Consider the following 22,288-nt stretch of genomic DNA (forward strand, 5'->3'; position numbering starts at 1 on the left):
TTTGGACTCATAGGAAAGGGAATTCAAAATGGAGCTAAATTACAGAAGCTTGAGATCCCCTAAACATCTATGGGAAGGAGCATATCAATTTTAAGATTCTACAACATTTTGGCTGCGAAAAAGAGTTACCAAACACAGGAGGTGGGGCCAACGTCTGAAGCAAATTCGTGTATTAAAGACCCCAGGCTATTCACCCTCTAAGAGATAATCGAATTACCCAATCAAGCACAATGGAAATCATGGTCAAGAAACTGGACAATCCTAAAACAATGCAAACCCAGTGATAGCACATTCTCACACCCTAATCGAGTTACTGCTGACAAAGGAGGCATTTGAAAATCAATGGACAGAACAGTGTAAACAGAGCCCAAGAGATTTGATGGGAGATAACGGAACTTTTTTTGGGGATATATCTATCCCCCAGTTTTACAAGGAAAGGTAGCAGAATACAGACGGTAACTCACACAGACTTGAACACAGACAGAAACAAGCAGCTGGAGCTGGGGAGTGAAGAAATGGAGTAGTGAAGGAAACTACAAGAAATCGTCAATAACCGACCGAGCACGAGGTGCACGAAATGGAAGGTTGTCAGGAACCAAATTGACAACCACTCTACGATCTACTTCTGAACGACCCAACGGGGGAGAAATTACCAAAAAGGACAAACTAAAACTATTCCTAACCAAAGAAAGTGGGTATTTACCCCATACATCCAAAACGCAACTTACCGCATCAACGGACGCACCCCAACCGAAGACTACGCAGTCCGAAGTCCTCTCCTCCGTCTGGGGTACGGCTCGCCGAGAAGGCCCAGTGCAGCGAACCCCAAAACCGCGATTCACCGGCAACTGTCTAAAGGGATTGGTGAGCATAGCCCCTGAACCCCCAGAGCTATAACTTAGTTAGTTAGGGGAATTGGGAGGGGGGAGGCTGGGATAACTTGTGTAAATATATCTGCATTCTCCTCTTTACCCCATTTAGAGTTAAAGCTTTGCCCCACAGGCTGTAATTTGACATTTTATTCAATGTGTTGTACCCCTCAGTGTGTATTGGTATTACTATTCTGTGTCTGTTATTAAAGGTGTGCCTTTTACTTCTTTGTAAACACAATAAAGCCATACCTGCTTCCTACCTTGAAACCAATTGTCTGTCCAAGTCTGTCACAGTCCCTTCATAATTCCAGTGTCTAGAACCAAGGGTGTGGGAGCGATTCGGAACCGCTCATATAAGGTCAGAAGGGAAAGCTGACCCCCTGCAAACCACCCCTTACACATGGCGACCCAGATGGGACACTGGTACAAGGGACGTGATAAGAGAGAGACTGGTTTCAGGAAACGAAGCAAAATGGAAGAGGGGATTTCCTCGTATGTGTTTAAGAGGTAAATGTGGCGAAGGAGTGGGTACTCGATCTATTGTATGCTGAGCGTCCAGAAGATGCTGCAGCTCAATGGACCGAGAGCAAGGACCATAAAAAGTCGATAGAGAAGGCCATTTGGCTAATTTGCCTTCAGCAACAGATCCGGCTTCTAGATGAGGAGAATGAGAAATTAAAGGGAGTATTGAGGCAGGCAGAAGAGAGGTCCAGTGCAAGGGCCACAGTCGGGGAAAGGCTGTGGACAGAGGTGGGACAGTTAAAGGAAGGTAGAGAGCTCACGAAAGAAAGGTACAAAACCCAACTGGACCTTTTACAGTGTCAGATTATTGAAGCCAAGAATAGCGAACGGGCGTTGCGGGAAGAGAATTCCTGCCTCGCCAAGCAAGTTAAAGAGTACGGGGAGAGGGTGAGAGACATTCAGGTAGCCTATAAGGTAGCCAGTACCAGGGAATTTGAGGCAGGAGACCATGGCCCCTGCCAGCAGCAGATCCAAAGCTTGAACCTTGCTCTATCCCGGGCTAAAGGCATGGTGTGCCTGATAAACCCAGGTTTAGCCCAGGAACACCTGGTTGAGCAAGGAGAAGCCCCTCAGTCACCGCCTGCAGCTCCCGGGAATGGCCCGGGGCAGCAGGGGTGTCAGCCAGAGTGTGGGGCAGGCAAGGATTGCGAACTACCAACACCGGCAGCCCCGAGTTTTAACTCGGTTTGGCAGTAGAGGGAAGAGGGCGAGCCAATACAAGGAGGGCCGGAACCAGGGCCAATGCACCCGGTCCGGCAGCAGAAGTTTGGCCCGCCTGGCGCCAATGGGGCAGCAGGACCCCTAGAAAGCAACTTCGTAGTCCCACACGACACCCAAAAACTGAGGGCTATGATTGGCCACCTAAGTAAGCTCACCCAACAGGGGGATCCCTCGGTACACTTCCTGGAAGTGGAACACACAGGGGATATTAACGGGTGCGATGATTCAGAGCAGGCTAAGCTGTTGCTCTTCTCGCTAGACACCAAGCTGTGCCATTCCCTCTCTGCAGACAGCAGAAAGGGGCGAAACACGTACGCTACGGTTAAGGAGGAGGTTCTAGAGGTCATGGGTATGAACGACGGGAGTTCTTTCTCCCGAGTGGAGAAAACAGTGCAGCTCTATGGGGAGACTCCACAGGCTTTCGCCAACAGGTTGTGGCCGGTCTACGAAAGGGCCTGTAGTGGGGTTCTTGACCGGGCCCACCTGAACCCTAACCAGCTGGCTCACTGGCTCCGCAGCCTGGTGGCAAACAGCTTACCTGGAGTAAAGGCAAAAGCCCAGGTCTGGTTCGATCCAAGAGATCCAAGAACCACCGAGGAGACAGTGGTCAGACAGTTGACACTAGCTTACCGGAACGGTAGAGGGACAGAGGAGCCCTCCTCTAAAGGGAGGGTCCATGAGATTAAATCCAGCCAAGGCAAGAGAGAGTGGCATCAGGAAGGTGGGAACCCTCCCCACAAAGGGGGCAAGTGTTTTGGGTGTGGGAAAAGTGGGCACTGGGGGAAGGACTGTAGGAACCCATGGAAAGAGACTAAGGGAAAGGCCACTTCAGCCCCAGCCCGTAAGGCCGGGGCAGGAACACCCGACTCATATGAGACACTCGTAGCCGACCTACAGACACTCATAAACGGACAGGGAGCAGTAGCTATCGCAACCAGGACAGTAGCCGGTACGGTAAAACCCTCTGCTCCAACCCACCCAAATGCATGACTAGAGCCAGCGCAGCCTGTGTACCTGTGTTCCCTAGAGTACGATGCCTGGAAGAGACCGTGGGTTACGATGGAGGTGGAGAAAGTGAAAGGGACCTACGCTAGATACTGGTGCTCCCAGCACCCTTGTATATGCAGATAACCAGGCTACCTCACCTCTATCGAACGGGGTCCCGTACAGTCTAGTGGGGTTCACAGGCAATGAGCAAACTGGTTCGTTTTCCATCCCGCTCACCATTCAGTTAGGGACACTCAAAACCAAATGGAAGTGTGTCCTGATGAAATGGGAGCAGAAGGGAAAAGGGATCCTGGGGGCTGATTTTATCATTGACCACCAGATCCTAGTGGATCTCAGGAACCACTGTCTATGGGGAGCCATAGTGACTGACAGGGAAGGTGAGGTGGTGGTGATCCCAGAAAAAGGGGCCAAGAGAACATTGTGTACCGTGAAGCCAAAGGAGGGTTATGACTTGGAATTACTGGTCAGTAACACCCCAGTGGAGTACCAGTCCTATGTACGGGCACACCTTGCAGCCTTCGCCACCCACAAACATGACTATGGTAAGGTAACGGGGGTGGAAGTTAGTACAGAAGGGGACCCCATGCCCCGACCACAAAAGCAATATAACTTCCCCAGGGAGGCAGAGGCAGACCTGACAACGGCGCTGGGATCACTGGTAGAGCAAGGGGTGTTAAGACCGATAGCTACCCATGTGAACTCTCCACTGTGGCCGGTTAAGAAACCGGACAACTCATGGAGGGCCACCGTGGACTATCGAGTACTAAATAAGAATATCCCTGCCTATGCACCCACTGTAGCAGCTGTAGCGGACCTGATAGGGAGTATTGCAGCATCCGCGACTACTTTCACGGTGCTGGACATTTCAAATGGGTTCTGGTCCATTCCTTTAAAACGGGAGGACGAGTACAAGTTCGCCTTTACCTTTAAGGGCCAACAATACACGTGGAACTGTCTTCCCCAAGGCTTCCACAATAGTCCCAGCATTTTTCACCAATGCACGGCGAACTGTTTAAAGGGCTTTAGCAGACCCCAGCAGTTGGTGCAGTATGTGGATGACCTGCTCCTGTTCACCGATCAGGGGGAGGAACATGGCCCACTGCTGGCTGAGCTACTGGAGCTGCTAAAAGAAGAACGGTTTAAAGTAAACCCCAAGAAGGCACAGATCGGTCAGAAGGAAGTCAAATTCCTGGGGCTGACTGTGCGCGCTGGGGAAAGGGCCATAGACAAGGCTAGAAGGGAGGCAGTACAGGAGTTACCAGCCCCCAACACAGTGACAGGGGTAAGGTCCTTTCTAGCGCTCACCGGGTACTGCAGAGACTTCATTGAGGATTATGCAGCCACCGCAGCCCCTCTGCTCAGGCTCCTACACAAGGGGGTAGAGTGGGACTGGGATGAGGGTTGCGAGGCAGCATTTAATCAGCTCAAGAAGGACTTGCAGACCGCGCCAGCCTTAGGAGTGATAGGTGTAGGAAAGGAGTTTTTCCTGGAGGTGGCAGCCAGCGGGGACAGTTTGAGTTCAGTGCTGCTTCAAGAGCGGCACGGCCAGCTGAGACCGGTGGTTTACTCCTCCAGGATCCTCACAGACGTGGAGAAGGGGTACTCCAACTGTGAGAGACACCTCCTAGCCACACATTGGGCAGTGAAAAGATCCTTGATCTTCATGGGAGGGTCTCCTCTAACACTCCTAACCCATCACACACCTACTCAGATGCTCCTAGATGGGAGGATTAAGGACGGGACGGTGAGCAGTGCCCGCATTGCTTGCTGGACCCTGCTCCTCTCCCAGATGGACCTCAGAGTAGAAGGCCCCCGCGAGCCAAGGCTCGCAGCCAACCTAATCTATCCAGGGAAAGCCCACAGGTGCTCCATAGAAGGGGTATGGGAGGTGAACATTGGCCTTCGGGCCGGGACATCTACGTGGATGGGTCCAGCACGGTATCTGCTGGCGAACGACTCACTGGGTGAGGAGTCTATGACCCAAGGGGCAGGTATTGCCCTGGCAATCAAGCTCCCCAGCACCATGAGCGCCCAGCATGCTGAACTGTCCGCTGTAATGTACGTGGTGACCCACCCCGAGGAATTCCCTACCCCGTACACAATTTGCTCGGACAGTATGTTCACCTGCAATTCATGTACGGAGTACCTGGCTATCTGGTCCCGTCGCGGATACACGTCCGCTGACGGGAGACCCCTGGCAATCAAGCCCCTGCTGGAGAAAATCATGACAGCAGTGGGAGAAAAGGGAAAAGTCTACATATATAAGGTGAAGGCCCATTCAATAACCGAACCCCGTGCAGAGGGAAACCAACAGGCTGGCAAACTGGCCAAAGAAGGTGCCCGCACGGGAAAGTTCTGGGACCCCTATGACACCGGCTGCATTGCAGCGGTCAAGAATAAGAACAGGGCAGCAGAGAGTACAGGAATAGCTTTGGCCCCGGACTTAAAAACAGTTCAGGCACAGGACCCAGTCCTGAAAGCTGTCCTGAACGCGCTAGCTAGAGGAGAGAGAATAGAAGGTCCGTACGGCACAGCAGCCATTACCGTTAAGGACGGCATGCTGTTTAAAGAGGGACAATGGGTCGTGCCACAGCAGCACCAGAGGGAATTCCTAAAACTGGCCCATGAGGGTCCAGGAGCGGGACACCCCGGGCCTGAGACCACCTGGCAACAGGTGGAACAGGCAGGATGGTGGCCGGGACTCAGGGAGGACGTCCGCGAGTTCTGTGCGAACTGCCTGGTGTGGGCTGCGAACAACCCTGACCCCCAGAAAAGGAAGGTGTCCCTAGGACACGTCAAGAGGGTAGAGGGAACATAGCAGTCAATCCAAATTGACTACATCGGGCCCCTACCCACTGCCCAGGGAGGCTACAAATACTGCCTAGCCCTGGTGGACGTGTTCTCAAAATGGGTTGAAGCCTTCCCCTGCCGAACAGCCACCGCACTAGGGACAGCTAAGATTCTAGTGAGGGAAGTGTTCTCCCGGTGGGGACCCCCACAGTATGTGGAGTCGGACCAGGGGAGCCATTTCACCGGGCAGGTAATGCAGGCAACCCTTAAGGTGCTCGACATTGAGGGGAAATGGCACGTTGCCCACAACCACAGTCATCGGATATTGTGGAGCGTTTAAACCACACCATTAAAGAAAGGCTGCGGAAGGAGACGGGAGACTCACCCCAAAAGTGGGTGGAGGTCTTACCATTGGTCCTAATGGGGATTCGAGCCAGCCAGTCAAAGAGCACGGAGTACTCCTCATACGAGCTCATGACTAGCCGGATCATGCGGACCCCCAGCCATGTCCTAGTCCCGGTGCTCACAGAAGGTCAGCTCAGAGGGGTGAACCGGGACCGGTTTGTCAGGAACCTGTTTGAACACCTCAAACAGATTCACTGGCAGGCTGCTAGTAACATAGGCAGACAGCATCGGAGTAACCGATTGCTGCTAGAACCCAGCAAACACCACGAATGGGAGATAGGGGACCAGGTCATGGTGAGGAACTATGCTCGGGTAGGGGTTTTTGAAGCATTATATATGGGGCCATACAGCATTGTCGACAAGGCAAGCCCGATGGTCTATGCCATGAAGCTGCCCCGCCGTACTAAGTGGTTCCACATCAACCAGTGAAAGCTGTACAACCCAGGGTCAGCCAAGCACAGAGGGCAGCCGGGAGGGGTGAACCGTCCTCAGGACAGGGAGCCTCCGTTGGTCGCCCCCGACGGTGGAGGGCCCACAGGGAATGTGGCAGGCTCAGAACCCGTGCCCATAGGGGTGGTGAATTGCACTACTGGAGGGGCTATCCCACCCATCGTTTGGGATTCGGATGCACCCCCAGTAACCCAAGCCCTGAGAAGGACCCTCTGTACACCACGACCAAAGATACCGTGGTCACCGGCATCTGAGCCTCAGCGATTCTACCCTAGGAGAAGGGCAGCCCGACAGGAAAGGCCGAAGGTCAGAAGTACAAAGGTCGCTCGGAGTAGGGACCCCCAGCCAGCCGCCTCCAGCGGTGAGGGTCTCACAGGAGCAGTAGCATCGAGCTGTCCCAGAGACAAGTGTCTCCAGCTCACCGGCTGTGGGGAAACCCTAGCATCCAGGCGGCTATCAGGCCGCACAAGGCATGGGCCTCACAGGGACTAACCAGGCCACCTGGAGACGGGTGGCGGTTGAACATAGCTCTAATTTTAGTTTAAGGCAGCTGACTGCACATTTTATATTTTAAGGTTCAGTTTAGAATTGAGGTTAATGTTGCAGTAATGTTTAGGGGATTATTTTGAGTTTGTCTTGTGTGTCAGCCAGCCTGAGAGCAGTTCTCAAGGGCAGGATCCAGACATTACCGGGTGATGGACAAACCTCAGGAGACCAATTGGTGTTGTTTAATTTTAATCTATGTTTTTTTTCCTTCTGTAATGTGGTTGTACGTTGCCTATATGCTGGTGAATATAATGTAACTGAAATGAAATGTAACTGTGCTGAAATGCAATTGTAGTGATTGAACCCCCTCCAAGCTGGGAGGGTATATATGTAAAAAGTTTGTACCTGTAAAGGGAAAAGTGTGCATCTATGGTGATATTGTATAAGTGTAATGCATTTTGGGTATTAGTTTAGCTAATTTACGGGGAAGGTTATCTCTTGGGAGTCAGGAACTTTGCTCACATCGAAGAATGATACCATAAGTGATATGGTATCACAGGGGGGAATGTAGAATTTACCAATATCTCGCAAAGATTCCAGGTACCTTTCCCCTACAGAGGAGAAGAATCCCTTTCTGGGATTTTAAAATGAGTTTAAAGGGGCAGACGAAGCCTGCGGGGGATAAAAGGGGATGCATTCATGGAGACCCCCCCCCCCCCCCAGTGTTTGGACTCATAGGAAAGGGAATTCAAAATGGAGCTAAATTACAGAAGCTTGAGATCCCCTAAACATCTATGGGAATATGGGAAGGAGCATATCAATTTTAAGATTCTACAACATTTTGGCTGCGAAAAAGAGTTACCAAATACAGGAGGTGGGGCCAACGTCTGAAGCAAATTTGTGTATTAAAGACCCCAGGCTATTCACCCTCTAAGAGATAATCGAATTACCCAATCAAGCACAATGGAAATCATGGTCAGAAAACTGGACAATCCTAAAACAATGCAAACCCAGTGATAGCACATTCTCACACCCTAATCGAGTTACTGCTGACAAAGGAGACATTTGAAAATCAATGGACAGAACAGTTTAAACAGAGCCCAAGAGATTTGATGGGAGATAACGGAGCTTTTTTTGGGGATATATCTATCCCCCAGTTTTACAAGGAAAGGTAGCAGAATACAGACGGTAACTCACACAGACTTGAACACAGACAGAAACAAGCAGCTGGAGCTGGGGAGTGAAGAAACGGAGTAGTGAAGGAAACTTCAAGAAATCGTCAATAACCGACCGAGCACGAGGCGGACGAAATGGAAGGTTGTCAGGAACCAAATTGACAACCACTCTACGATCTACTTCTGAACGACCCAACGGGGGAGAAATTACCAAAAAGGACAAACTAAAACTATTCCTAACCAAAGAAAGTGGGTATTTACCCCATACATCCAAAACGCAACTTACCGCATCAACGGACGCACCCCAACCAAAGACTACGCAGTCCGAAGTCCTCTCCTCCGTCTGGGGTACGGCTCGCCGAGAAGGCCCAATGCAGCGAACCCCAAAACCGCGATTCACCGGCAACTGTCTAAAGGGATTGGTGAGCATAGCCCCTGAACCCCCAGAGCTATAACTTAGTTAGTTAGTGGAATTGGGAGGAGGAGGCTGGGATAACTTGTGTAAATATATCTGCATTCTCCTTTTTACCCCATTTAGAGTTAAAGCTTTTCCCCACAGGCTGTAATTTGACATTTTATTCAATGTGTTGTACCCCTCAGTGTGTAATGGTATTAAAGGTGTGCCTTTTACTTCTTTTTAAACACAATAAAGCCATACCTGCTTCCTACCTTGAAATCGATTGTCTGCCCAAGTCTGTCACAGTCCCTTCATAATTCCAGTGTCTAGAACCAAGGGTGTGGGAGCGATTCGGAACTGCTCATATAAGGTCAGAAGGGAAAGCTGACCCCCTGCAAACCACCCCTTACACTTTCTATACTCCGCTAAAGCTTCTGCAGTATTGAGTTCTCGGTATCTGTCATAAGCCTCCCTTGTTTTCTTTATCTTACCCTGTATGCCACTTGACATCCAGGGGGCTCGAGATTTGTTAGTGCCACCCTTTTTCTTTAAGGGAACGTACTTGCTCTGTACCCTCAGGATCTCCTCCTTGAATGCCTCCCACTGCTCTGATACTGATTTACCATCAAGTAGCCGTTTCCAGTCACTTTGGCCAAATCCCATCTCAGCTCAGCAAAATTGGCTTTACCCCAATTGAGAACTTTTAGTCATGGTCTATCTTTGTCATTTTCTATAATTACCTAAATCCACGATGCTGAGAATGACGTGAGTATCACGTGTAGCGAGTTGATCTTACTGCAGGAGAAGGGTCCACAGCCAGCGAGGGAATGGAAGACCAGCAGGAAGAGTAGTGCAAGGAAGGTAGTGCAGGGGTCCCCTGTGGTCATCCCCCTGCAAAACAGATACACCGCTTTGAGTACTGTTGAGGGGGATGACTCATCAGGGGAGGGCAGCAGCAGCCAAGTTCATGGCACCGTGGCTGGCTCTGTTGCACAGGAGGGCAGGAAAAAGAGTGGAAGAGCGATAGTGATAGGGGATTCAATTGTAAGGGGAATAGATAGGCGTTTCTGCGGCCGCAACCGAGACTCCAGGATGGTATGTTGCCTCCCTGGTGCAAGGGTCAAGGATGTCTCGGAGCGGGTGGAGGACATTCTAAAAAGGGAGGGAGAACAGCCAGTTGTCGTGGTGCACGTTGGTACCAATGACATAGGTAAAAAAAGGGATGAGTTCCTACGAAATGAATTTAAGGAGCTAGGAGCTAAATTAAAAAGTAGGACCTCAAAAGTAGTAATCTCGGGATTGCTACCAGTGCCACGTGCTAGTCAGAGTAGGAATCGCAGGATAGCTCAGATGAATACGTGGCTTGAGCAATGGTGCAGCAGGGAGGGATTCAAATTCCTGGGGCATTGGAACCGGTTCTGGGGGAGGTGGGACCAGTACAATCCGGACGGTCTGCACCTGGGCAGAATCGGAACCAATGTCCTCGGGGGAGTGTTTGCTAGTGCTGTTGGGGAGGAGTTAAACTAATATGGCAGGGGGATGGGAACCAATGCAGGGAGATAGAGGGAAACAAAAAGGAGGCAAAAACAAAAGACAGAAAGGAGATGAGGAAAAGTGGAGGGCAGAGAAACCCAAGGCAAAGAACAAAAAGGGCCATTGTACAGCAAAATTCTAAAAGGACAGAGGGTGTTAAAAAAACAAGCCTAAAGGCTTTGTGTCTTAATGCAAGGAGTATCCGCAATAAGGTGGATGAATTAACTGTGCAAATAGATGTTAACAAATATGATGTGATTGGGATTATGGAGACGTGGCTCCAGGATGAGCAGGGCTGGGAACTCAACATCCAGGGGTATTCAACATTCAGGAAGGATAGAATAAAAGGAAAAGGAGGTGGGGTAGCATTGCTGGTTAAGGAGGAGATTAAGGCAATAGTTAGGAAGGACATTAGCTTGGATGATGTGGAATCTATATGGGTAGAGCTGCAGAACACCAAAGGGCAAAAAACGTTAGTGGGAGTTGTGTACAGACCTCCAAACAGTAGTAGTGATGTTGGGGAGGGCATCAAACAGGAAATTAGGGGTGCGTGCAATAAAGGTGCAGCAGTTATAATGGGTGACTTTAATATGCACATAGATTGGGCTAACCAAACTGGAAGCAATACGGTGGAGGAGGATTTTCTGGAGTGCATAAGGGATGGTTTTTTAGACCAATATGTCGAGGAACCAACTAGGGGGGAGGCCATCTTAGACTGGGTGTTATGTAATGAGAAAGGATTAATTAGCAATCTCGTTGTGCGAGGCCCCTTGGGGAAGAGTGACCATAATATGGTGGAATTCTGCATTAGGATGGAGAATGAAACAGTTAATTCAGAGACCATGGTCCAGAACTTAAAGAAGGCTAACTTTGAAGGTATGAGGCGTGAATTGGCTGAGATGGATTGGCGAATGATACTTAAGGGGTTGACTGTGGATGGGCAATGGCAGACATTTAGAGACCGCATGGATGAACTACAACAATTGTACATTCCTGTCTGGCATAGAAATAAAAAAGGGAAGGTGGCTCAACCGTGGCTATCAAGGGAAATCAGGGATAGTATTAAAGCCAAGGAAGTGGCATACAAATTGGCCAGAAATAGCAGCGAACCTGGGGACTGGGAGAAATTTAGAACTCAGCAGAGGAGGATAAAGGGTTTGATTAGGGCAGGGAAAATGGAGTATGAGAAGAAGCTTGCAGGGAACATTAAGACGGATTGCAAAAGTTTCTATAGATATGTAAAGAGAAAAAGGTTAGTAAAGACAAATGTAGGTCCCCTGCAGTCAGAATCAGGGGAAGGCATAACGGGGAACAAAGAAATGGCGGACCAATTGAACAAGTACTTTGGTTCGGTATTCACGAAGGAGGACACGAACAACCTTCCGGTTATAAAAGGGGTCGGGGGGTCTAGTAAGGAGGAGGAACTGAGGGAAATCCTTATTAGCCGGGAAATTGTGTTGGGGAAATTGATGGGATTGAAGGCCGATAAATCCCCAGGGCCTGATGGACTGCATCCCAGAGTACTTAAGGAGGTGGCCTTGGAAATAGTGGATGCGTTGACAGTCATTTTCCAACATTCCATTGACTCTGGATCAGTTCCTATGGAGTGGAGGGTAGCCAATGTAACCCCACTTTTTAAAAAAGGAGGGAGAGAGAAAACAGGGAATTATAGACCGGTCAGCCTGACATCGGTAGTGGGTAAAATGATGGAATCAATTATTAAGGATGTCATAGCAGTGCATTTGGAAAGAGGTGACATGATAGGTCCAAGTCAGCATGGATTTGTGAAAGGGAAATCATGCTTGACAAATCTTCTGGAATTTTTTGAGGATGTTTCCAGTAGAGTGGATAAGGGAGAACCAGTTGATGTGGTATATTTGGACTTTCAGAAGGCGTTCGACAAGGTCCCACACAAGAGATTGATGTGCAAAGTTAGAGCACATGGGATTGGGGGTAATGTACTGACATGGATTGAGAACTGGTTGTCAGACAGGAAGCAAAGAGTAGGAGTAAATGGGTACTTTTCAGAATGGCAGGCAGTGACTAGTGGGGTACCGCAAGGTTCTGTGCTGGGGCCCCAGCTGTTTACACTGTACATTAATGATTTAGATGAGGGGATTAAATGTAGTATCTCCAAATTTGCGGATGACACTAAGTTGGGTGGCAGTGTGAGCTGCGAGGAGGATGCTGTGAGGCTGCAGAGCGACTTGGATAGGTTAGGTGAGTGGGCAAATGCATGGCAGATGAAGTATAATGTGGATAAATGTGAGGTTATCCACTTTGGTGGTAAAAACAGAGAGACAGACTATTATCTGAATGGTGACAGATTAGGAAAAGGGGAGGTGCAAAGAGACCTGGGTGTCATTGAAGTCATTGAAGGTTGGCATGCAGGTGCAGCAGGCGGTTAAGAAAGCAAATGGCATGTTGGCCTTCATAGCAAGGGGATTTGAGTACAGGGGCAGGGAGGTGTTGCTACAGTTGTACAGGGCATTGGTGAGGCCACACCTGGAGTATTGTGTACAGTTTTGGTCTCCTAACCTGAGGAAGGACATTCTTGCTATTGAGGGAGTGCAGCGAAGGTTCACCAGACTGATTCCCGGGATGGCGGGACTGACCTATCAAGAAAGACTGGATCAACTGGGCTTGTATTCACTGGAGTTCAGAAGAATGAGAGGGGACCTCATAGAAACATATAAAATTCTGACAGGGTTAGACAGGTTAGATGCAGGAAGAATGTTCCCAATGTTGGGGAAGTCCAGAACCAGGGGTCACAGTCTAAGGATAAGGGGTAAGCCATTTAGGACCGAGATGCGGAGGAACTTCTTCACCCAGAGAGTGGTGAACCTGTGGAATTCTCTACCACAGAAAGTTGTTGAGGCCAATTCACTAAATATATTCAAAAAGGAGTTAGATGAGGTCCTTACTGCTAGGGGGATCAAGGGGTATGGCGAGAAAGCAGGAATGGGGTACTGAAGTTGAATGTTCAGCCATGAACTCATTGAATGGCGGTGCAGGCTAGAAGGGCCGAATGGTCTACTCCTGCACCTATTTTCTATGTTTCTATGTTTCTATGTTACTGAATTATGATCACTAGCACCAAAGTGCTCTCCCACTGATACCCCTTCCACCTGCCCCTCTTCATTCCCCAAAACCAGGTCCAGAACCGCCCCCCTCCCTTGTTGGGTTTGTTACATACTGGCTGAAGAAGTTCTCCTGAATGCATTTTAGGAATTCCGCACTCTCTGTACTATTCACACGAGCTTTTTCCCAGTTAATATTAGGATCATTGAAATCTCCTACATTACAACAGTGACTACATTCCAAAAGTACTTCATTGGCTGTAAAGCGCTTTGAGACTCCGGTGGTAGTGAAAGGTGCTATATAAATGCAAGTGTTTCTTTCTTTCTATTACTGCCCTATAGTTTTCGCACTTCTCTGAAATGTGCCCACATTTTTGCTCCTCTATCTCCCTCTGACTGTTTGGGGGTGTATAGTACACTCCCAGCAGTGTGATCGCCCATTGTTTGTTCTTCAATTCAACCCATATGGCCTCATTTGTTGATCCTTCCAACATATCAGACCTCCTCACAGCTGTAATTGTTTCTTTCATTAATACTGCGACCTCCCCCACTCCTTCTTTACCCCCTCTCTATCCCGTCTGAAAACCCTGTAACCAGGAATGTGGAAACATAGAAACATAGAAAATAGGTGCAGGAGTAGGCCATTCAGCCCTTCGAGCCTGCACCACCATTCAATAAGATCATGGCTGATCATTCATCTCAGTACCCCTTTCCTACTTTCTCTCCATACCCCTTGATCCCTTTAGCCGTAAGGGCCATATCTAACTCCCTCTTGAATATATCCAATGAACTGGCATCAACAACCCTCTGCGGCAGGGAATTCCATAGGTTAACAACTCTCTGAGTGAAGAAGTTTCTCCTCATCTCAGTCCTAAATGAGCTGCCATACCTGCCCCTCTTTCAGCCATGTCTCAGGAATAGCTATAATATTGTACTCCCAAGTGTCCATCTGTGCTCTCAGCTCATCTGCCGTATTCCCTAGACTCCTTGCATTGAAGTATATACCATTTAGTGGCCAAACTCCCTTGCTGTCTATTTTCTAGCATTTGTTTCCGCAGCATCCAAATTTACTTCCTCATTTTCTGCTTTCCAATTCCAGCTTTGCTTCTCTCCTTCTGAATCTATTCTCCGGTTCCCATCCCGCTGCCAAGCTAGTTTAAACCCTCCCCAACAGCACCAGCAAACCCTCCCGCGAGGATATTGGTCCCGGCTGTTGAGGTGTAACCCGTCCGGTTTGTACAGGTCCCACCTCCCCCAGAAACGGTCCCAATGCCTCAGGAATCTAAAGCCCTCCCGCCTGCACCATCTCTCCAGCCACACATTCATCCTCTCTATCCTCCTATTTCTATACTAACTAGCACGTGGCACCGGCAGTAACCCAGAGATTACTACCTTTGAGGTCCTGCTTTTTAATCTCTCTCCTAGCTCCCTAAACTCTGCCTGCAGGACCTCATCCCTCTTTCTACACATGTCATTAGTTCCGATATGGACCACGACCTCTGGCTGTTCACCCTCTCCCCCAGAATGCCCTGTAGCCGCCTGGCAACATAGCATCCTGGAGTCACGTCTGCAGGTGAAGAAACACCTGTCTGCTTCTCTGACTATCGAAACCCTGCCACTATTGGTCTTCCATTCTTCTTCCTCCCCGCCGTGGTGCCATGGCCTTGGCTCTGGCTGCACTCCCCAGAGGCACCATCGCCCTCACCGGTACTCAGGGTAGAATACCGGTTGGAGAGCGAGATGGACTCGGGCTTAAACAAAGGAGACTACAGTGGGATGAGGGCAGAGTTGGCTAAAGTAGACTGGAAACACAGACTAAACGGTGGCACAATTGAGGAACAGTGGAGTACTTTTAAGGAGCTCTTTCATAGTGCTCAACAAAAATATATTCCAGTGAAAAAGAAGGGCGGCAAGAGAAGGGATAACCAGCCGTGGATAACCAAGGAAATAAAGGAGAGTATCAAATTAAAAACCAATGCGTATAAGGTGGCCAAGGTTAGTGGGAAACTAGAAGATTGGGAAAATTTTAAACGACAGCAAAGAATGACTAAGAAAGCAATAAAGAAAGGAAAGATAGATTACGAAAGTAAACTTGCGCAAAACATAAAAACAGATAGTAAAAGCTTTTACCGATATATAAAACGGAAAAGAGTGACTAAAGTAAATGTTGGTCCCTTTGAAGATGAGAAGGGGGATTTAATAATGGGAAATGTGGAAATGGCTGAGACCTTAAACAATTATTTTGCTTCGGTCTTCACAGTGGAATACACAAAAGCCATGCCAAAAATTACTGGTCACAGGAATGTGCGAAGGGAGGACCTTGAGACAATCACTATCACTAGGGGGGTAGTGCTGGACAGGCTAATGGGATTGAAGGTAGGCAAGTCCCCTGGTCCTGATGAAATGCATCCCAAGGTATTAAAAGAGATGGTGGAAGTTATAGCAGATGCACTCGTTATAATCTAGCAAAATTCTCTGGACTCTGGGGAGGTACCAGCGGATTGGAAAGCAGCTAATGTAACGCCTCTGTTTAAAAAAGGGGGCAGACAAAAGGCAGGTAACTATAGGCCGGTTAGTTTAACATCTGTAGTGGGGAAAATGCTTGAAGCTATCATTAAGGAAGAAATAGCGGGACATCTAGATAGGAATAGTGCAATCAAGCAGACGCAACATGGATTCATGAAGGGGAAATCATGTTTAACTAATTTACTGGAAATCTTTGAGGATATAACGAGCATGGTGGATAGAGGTGTACCGATGGATGTGGTGTATTTAGATTTCCAAAAGGCATTCGATAAGGTGCCACACAAAAGGTTACTGCAGAAGATAAAGGTACGCGGAGTCAGAGGAAATGTATTAGCATGGATAGAGAATTGGCTGGCTAACAGAAAGCAGAGAGTAGGGATAAATGGGTCCTTTTCGGGTTGAAAATCGGTGGTTAGTGGTGTGCCACAGGGATCGGTGATGGGACTGCAACTGTTTACAATATACATAGATGACCTGGAAGAGGGGACAGAGTGTAGTGTAACAAAATTTGCAGATGACACAAAGATTAGTGGGAAAGCGAGTTGTGTAGAGGACACAGAGAGGCTGCAAAGAGATTTAGATAGGTTAAGCGAATGGGCTAAGGTTTGGCAGATGGGATACAATGTTGGAAAATGTGAGGTCATCCACCTTGGGGGAAAAAAACAGTAAAAGGGAATAGTATTTGATTGGGGAGAAATTACAACATGCTGCGGTGCAGAGGGACCTGGGGGTCTTTGTGCATGAATCCCAAAAAGTTAGTTTGCAGGTGCAGCAGGTAATCAGGAAGGCGAATGGAATGTTGGCCTTCATTGCGAGAGGGATGGAGTACAAAAGCAGGGAGGTCCTGCTGCAACTGTACAGGATATTGGTGAGGCTGCACCTGGAGTACTGCGTGCAGTTTTGGTCACCTTACTTAAGGAAGGATATACTAGCTTTGGAGGGGGTACAGAGACGATTCACTAGGCTGATTCCGGAGATGAGGGGGTTACCTTATGATGATAGATTGAGTAGACTGGGTCTTTTCTCATTGGAGTTCAGAAGGGTGAGGGGTAATCTTATAGAAACATTTAAAATAATGAAAGAGATAGACAAGATAGAGGCAGAGAGGTTGTTTCCACTGGTCAGGGAGACTAGAACTAGGGGGCACAGCCTCAAAATACGGGGGAGCCAATTTAAAACCGAGTTGAGAAGGAATTTCTTCTCCCAGAGGGTTGTGAATCTGTGGAATTCTCTGCCCAAGGAAGCAGTTGAGGCTAGCTCATTGAATGTTTTCAAATCACAGATAGATAGATTTTTAACCAATAAGGGAATTAAGGGTTATGGGGAGCGGGCGGGTAAGTGGAGCTGAGTCCACGGCCAGATCAGCCATGATCTTGTTGAATGGCGGAGCAGGCTCGAGGGGCTAGATGGCCTACTCCTGTTCCTAATTCTTATGTTCCTCCACTACCTGCCTATGTAGATGAATTCCATGAATGAGTAAAGGAAACTTATATCTGGACCACATCTCCCTCACCGCTCACTTGCCCTTAAGATATTTGTAAAAACATTTGCTGTTAGCTTTTGTTATCCTTTGTAAGTATTTTTCTTATTCCTTTTTATGCCACTGACTATAATTCTTTCCCCCCATTCTTGTTAGATCAACTCCAGCGCCAAGGATCACTTTGCGCTATTTACACTTGATCTTAGCCAAAAGGCCGAGAGGGGAAGCTGCACCGTTCCTGGAAACACTGCAATACCAGGTCGGTGCGTGGAGTGGACGGAGCAAGCCCCTGTTCCATCTCCCTGTTCCAAAAATGTTTATATATTTGGTCCCCAGATAGGGGATATTAAACTGATAAGAACAGATACTACACTTGATCTTAGCCAAAAGGCCAAGAAGCGACTTTGTTTTTTTTAAAATGTTTTATTCGTTGCCAATCTTTCCAATTCTTTGTCAGATCAACTTGTCAGATCATAAACGTCAAAGGTCACCTTGCGCCCAAACAAAGATCACTCTGCGCCAATGATTTTGCTCTTAGCCAAAAGGCCTAGAGCCCAAGCACCGTTCCTGGAAGTACTGCAATACCAGTTTCGTGCCATGGAGGTGGATGGGTCAAGCCATCCCACCCACCTCCTATTTCCAAAAAGCATAGGAGAATCACCTTCCTGATCCAGGGAGAACCACGTTGGGGTCATGGTTACTCCCCTGTCAGGTCAGTTACGCATGATCTTAGCCAAAAGGCCGAGAAGCGACTTTTTTTTTTGTTGAAATTCGTAGCCAATCGTTCCAATTCTTTGTCAAATCACAAACGCCAGAGGTCACCTTGCACACGCCAAGGATCACTCTGCGCCAATGCTCTTAGCCAAAAGGCCTAGAGCCACTGCACCGTTCCTGGAAGTACTGCAATACCAGGTTCGTGCCATGGAGGTGGATGGGTCAAGCCACCCCACCCACCGAGAAGTGACTTTGTTGTTTATTGCATCTCCCCTTCCACTTTTCCTTGTCTTTGCATAAGCCTTTTCTTTTAGCTTGATGCAGTCTCTCACCTTGTTTCCTGGTCAGGGTTGTTTAACTACACAAGTGGAGTTTTGGCTTTTCAGGGGCCAGGTGCATGTACTGGGTTTTGTATCGTACCAAATTCTTCTTTAAATACTTCCCACTGTGTGTCTATAAGTTCACCCATCAACAGTGCAGCCCAGTCTATGGCAGTCAATTTAGTTATCACCAATCGAAGTTTGCCATATTTAAATTTATACCCTTGTATTGTGACTATTGCTTCACCTTCGGAAACCTGATACCTGTAGTGCTGTCAGCTTGCTCACCAAGTCAGGCTTGTTACTCAGCGCTGAATTTGTTTTCGGGTCTAAAACATGCTTCCAGCAAACTGTCCAGACACGCTCTAAAAATCCGTTGCCTTTAGTACTTCTCCCAGTCTGTGTGAAAATTAAAATCTCTAATTATAACCACATTTTTCTGTTACATGCTCCTCTCATCTCTGTATTTAAACATTCTCCCACTACATCGGTCTGCAGACAACCCTCACCAGAGTCTTGCATCCACGCATTCACTTTCCTGCTCTGTCTGTTCCTAGGTCAATTAGCACATGGCTTTTTCATTTAGCTGTTAATGTTCCCATGGTGCAACGCTCCTGCCTCAGCACTGGGAGTGTCAGCCTAAATGTTGTGCTCATGTCTCTGGAGTGGGACTCGAACCCCATAACCTTCTGACTCAGAGGCTGATACTTGGTTAAATATTAAATATAGTTAAATATTAGTTAAACATTAAAATGTCAGTAAATAACTAAACACTCACAGATGGGTCTGTCTCTGGGCCTGTGTGTTCCATGCGTTGGGTTTCTCGGATTGCATGGCCTTTATCCTGAGCTTCCCGCTCTTCCTCTGCCCTATTGTCTGATGACTTTTGCAAATAGCTAACCACCTGACTATTCGAAAGGATATGAGCAGTAACTGGTGACCAAGTACAGAGTGCTCCAGTGACCAGTGACCAGGTACAGCGTGCTCCAGTGACCAGTGACCGGTGACCAGTTACAGAGTGCTCCAGTGACCAGTGACCAGGTACAGAGTGCTCCCATGAGCAGTAACCGGTGACCAGTTACAGAGTGCTCCAGTGACCAGTGACCAGGTACAGAGTGCTCCAGTGACCAGTGACCGGTGACCAGGTACAGAGTGCTCCAGTGACCAGTGACCAGTTACAGAATGCTCCAGTGACCAGGTACAGAGTGCTCCAGTGATCAGTGACCAGTTGCAGAGTGCTCCAGTGACCAGTGACCTGGTACAGAGTGCTGCAGTGACCAGTGACCTGGTACCGACTACTCCAGTGACCAGTGACCAGTTACAGAGTGCTCCAGTGATCAGTGACCAGGTACAGAGTGCTGCAGTGACCAGTGACCTGGAACAGAGTGCTCCAGTGACCAGTGACCAGGTACAGAGTGCTGCAGTGACTAGTGACCAGGTACAGAGTGCTCCAGTGACCAGTGACCAGGTACAGAATGCTCCAGTGACCAGTGACCAGGTACAGAGTGCTCCAGTGACCAGTGACCAGGTACAGAGTGTTGCAGTGACTAGTGACCAGGTACAGCGTGCTCCAGTGACCAGTGACCAGGTACAGAGTGCTGCAGTGATCAGTGACCAGGTACAGAGTGCTGCAATGACCAGTGACCTGGTACCGAGTGCTCCAGTGGCCAGTGACCAGGTACAGAGTGCTCCAGTGACCAGGTACAGAGTGCTGCAATGACCAGTGACCAGGTACAGAGTGCTCCAGTGACCAGTGACCAGGTACAGAGTGCTCCAGTGACTAGGTACAGAGTGCTGCAATGACCAGTGACCAGGTACAGAGTGCTGCAGTGATCAGTGACCAGGTACAGAGTGCTGCAATGACCAGTGACCTGGTACCGAGTGCTCCAGTGAACAGTGACCAGGTACAGAGTGCTCCAGTGACCAGTGACCAGATACAGAGTGCTCCATGGACCAGTGACCAGGTACAGAGTGCTGCAATGACCAGCGACCTGGTACAGAGTGCTGCAGTGATCAGTGACCAGGTACAGAGTGCTCCAGTGACCAGTGACCTGGTACAGAGTACTCCAGTGACCAGTGACCAGGTGCAGAGTGCTGCAATGACAAGTGACCAGATACAGAGTGCTCCAGTGACCAGTGACCTGGTACAGAGTGCTCCAGTGACTAGTGACCAGGTACAGAGTGCTTCAATGACCAGTGACCAGGCACAGAGTGCTCCAGTGACCAGTGACCAGGTACAGAGTGCTGCAGTGACCAGTGACCAGGTACAGAGCGCTGCAGTGACAAGTGACCAGGTACAGAATGCTCCAGTGACAAGTGACCAGGTACAGAGTGCTCCAGTGATCAGTGACCAGGTACAGAGTGCTCCAGTGACCAGTGACCAGGTACAGAGTGCTGCAGTGACTAGTGACCTGGTACAGAGTGCTCCAGTGACCAGTGACCAGGTACAGAGTGCTCCAGTGACCAGTGACCAGATACAGAGTGCTCCAGTGACCAGTGACCAGGTACAGGGTGCTGCAGTGACCAGTGACCAGGTACAGAGTGCTGCAATGACCAGTGACCAGGTACAGAGTGCTCCAGTGACCAGTGACCAGGTACAGAGTGCTGCAGTGATCAGTGACCAGGTACAGAGTGCTGCAATGACCAGTGACCTGGTACAGAGTGCTCCAGTGACCAGTGACCAGGTACAGAGTGCTGCAGTGATCAGTGACCAGGTACAGAGTGCTGCAATGACCAGTGACCTGGTACAGAGCGCTGCAATGACCAGTGACCTGGTACAGAGTACTCCAGTGACCAGTGACCAGGTACAGAGTGCTCCAGTGACCAGTGACCTGAGCGCTCCAGTGATCAGTGACCTGGTGCAGAGTGCTGCAATGACCAGTGACCAGGTACAGAGTGCTCCAGTGACCAGTGACCAGGTACAGAGTGCTGCAATGACAAGTGACCAGGTACAGAGTGCTGCAATGACCAGTGACCTGGTACAGAGTGCTCCAGTGACCAGTGACCAGGTACAGAGTGCTGCAGTGATCAGTGACCAGGTACAGAGTGCTGCAATGACCAGTGACCTGGTACAGAGTGCTCCAGTGACCAGTGACCAGGTACAGAGTGCTGCAGTGATCAGTGACCAGGTACAGAGTGCTGCAATGACCAGTGACCTGGTACAGAGTACTCCAGTGACCAGTGACCGGGTACAGAGTGCTGCAATGACCAGTGACCTGGTACAGAGTACTCCAGTGACCAGTGACCAGGTACAGAGTGCTCCAGTGGCCAGTGACCAGGTACAGAGTGCTGCAATGGCCAGTGACCAGGTACAGAGTTCTCCAGTGACAAGTGACCAGGTACAGAGTGCCCCAGTGACCAGTGACCAGATACAGAGTGCTTCGGTGACCAGTGACCTGGTACCGAGCGCTCCAGTGACCAGTGACCAGGTACAGAGTGCTCCAGTGACCAGTGACCTGGTACCGAGCGTTCCAGTGACCAGTGACCTGGTACCGAGCGCTCCAGTGACCAGTGACCCGGTACAGAGTGCTCCAGTGACCAGTGACCTGTTACCGAGCGCTCCAGTAACCAGTGACCTGGTATCGAGCGCTCCAGTGACCAGTGACCTGAGCGCTCCAGTGATCAGTGACTTGGTGCAGAGTGCTGCAATGACCAGTGACCAGGTACAGAGTGCTGCAGTGATCAGTGACCAGGTACAGAGTGCTGCAATGACCAGTGACCTGGTATAGAGTGCTGCAATGACCAGTGACCTGGTACAGAGTACTCCAGTGACCAGTGACCAGGTACAGAGTGCTGCAATGACCAGTGACC

At 49.2% G+C, this 22,288-nt stretch overlaps 2 pseudogenes; both read right to left on the minus strand.

The window, feature by feature from the left end:
- Window positions 1-17,666: 17,666 nt before the first annotated feature.
- Window positions 17,667-17,847, minus strand: LOC139239258 (U2 spliceosomal RNA; annotated as a pseudogene).
- A 148-nt stretch (window positions 17,848-17,995) lies between these two features.
- Window positions 17,996-18,197, minus strand: LOC139239270 (U2 spliceosomal RNA; annotated as a pseudogene).
- Window positions 18,198-22,288: the final 4,091 nt, after the last annotated feature.

The sequence above is a fragment of the Pristiophorus japonicus genome, chromosome 26 (assembly GCF_044704955.1).
Source record: "Pristiophorus japonicus isolate sPriJap1 chromosome 26, sPriJap1.hap1, whole genome shotgun sequence".
NCBI classification, from domain to species: Eukaryota; Metazoa; Chordata; class Chondrichthyes; family Pristiophoridae; genus Pristiophorus; species Pristiophorus japonicus.